The 1,621-nt window shown below is 37.1% G+C and overlaps 1 pseudogene; it reads left to right on the top strand.

Annotated features, from left to right (window-relative positions):
- Positions 1–581: 581 nt before the first annotated feature.
- Positions 582–939, top strand: LOC114044330 (annotated as a pseudogene).
- The last annotated feature ends 682 nt before the right edge of the window (positions 940–1,621 follow it).

The raw sequence follows: 1,621 nt of genomic DNA, 5'->3' as shown, positions 1-1,621 counted from the left end.
TCGATAAAGAACCGTGAACTACTTAGTTTTTCTCAGCAATACAATGATCCAAGACAATCCCAAACGACTAATGATGAAACATACTATCTACCTCCAGAGAAAGAACTGATATTGTTTGAATACAGACTGAAGCATGCTATTTTTCACTTTCTTTTTTTTCTTTTATTCAAGTATTCTTATACAAAATGACTAATATGGAGATGTTTTACATAATTGGAAAGAAAAGAAAAAGGAAGAGGTTGTTTTTGAGATGCTTACAGTTAGTAGTAAGAAATGAAGAAATTCTCTGAGGTTTTTTATTTTAGTTTGGTTAAGGAACAAAAATAGTAAAACAGAAAAAATTGATTTCCCTGCTGACAAAACAGATACATAAAAAGGCAAGAAGATAAGAATGGTATTGTCAAATCAAAGTAGGTTAAACTTGCTCATTAAGAGGAAGAGGATTATAGGATGGATTTTAAAATATGATTAAATGGTCAGCTCCTTGGGGCTCCTGATGCCCCCTCCTCACCCCCCCCAAACACAGGGCAAGGTGGGGTAAGGGGAAGACAGGCATGATGGCCACAGTGTGAGTGTAAGAGATGACAACAGCAACATAACAAGAAGGTCTTAGCCTGTACCACAGGATTCCCAAGCTGTCAAGGAGGTGGCATGCAGCATTGGGGCAGGTGGAGGACACCATCAGAGAAAAGCAGTACTTTATTAATGAAACTGGAATGTGGTTCCAGAAAAACAAAAACCTTACAGATTCAGAATTGATTTAACAATGTATAGATGAATGCACAGCAAGAATTGAAGTGAGATTGCAGTCTCAGATCCCATATCCAGGGCCAATTCACCTGCCTCACTCCCATACAAAATCGTGGACTTCAAACCCAGGAGAAGCTAAGGAAACTTTCCAGACCTTTATATCTCAAGTCTCATGGCGAAGTTTCTTAATCTAAGAAATAGGTTCTCTGTATGCACTGTGAGCCAAGTAGGGCCTGAGCACAAACCAGATGATGAATCTTTTCTCCTTGACTTAAGACCAATCAGAGAAAGGAGGTACAAAGAATATAGTCCTTACAATCATTTCTCTTAAACACTCAAAGCTTTGGCTCCCTAATCTCCTAACACTAATTTATATGTCCTCACATTGATCAGGGCCAGTGTCTTGCTAACAGATAGAAAGACGCTAACCCCCAAAGATCATTCCTAACCATGAGCTTAGTAACATCATAGATGATAGTCTGAACATAGCAGGAATTTGGCTAAATTGAAATTTTAAGAAGTAAACATTTTTGTGGAAATGATCTAGCCATATATACAGAAGAGGCTGCAGCATGGAGATGTGACAGTACCTATTAGCAGCTTCTCTTGGAAGTTCATAAAGTTACTATAAAAATCAAATGCAAGCATCAGATTTGCAAATATCTGTGGTCTTCACTTTTTTTAAATTTTTTATGGATATGTTTAAAATTAGACCTTTCATGTTTTAGTTGTTCTATTGATATCTTTTTTGGGGTCTCAACTCAAAGTTCTCATGAATATTGTAGTAGGTTATTTTCTTCTTTATCACACTATCACAGTTCATCATCCATACTCAAGTCCCATCACCCCCTTAACTGCTAGTGGAAAATAA

The sequence above is a fragment of the Vombatus ursinus genome, unplaced genomic scaffold (genome assembly GCF_900497805.2).
Source record: "Vombatus ursinus unplaced genomic scaffold, bare-nosed wombat genome assembly UNPS02014773.1, whole genome shotgun sequence".
NCBI lineage: Eukaryota > Metazoa > Chordata > Mammalia > Diprotodontia > Vombatidae > Vombatus > Vombatus ursinus.
The sequence above is the reverse complement of the archived record's forward strand: the minus strand, read 5'-3'. Positions and strand labels throughout refer to the sequence as shown.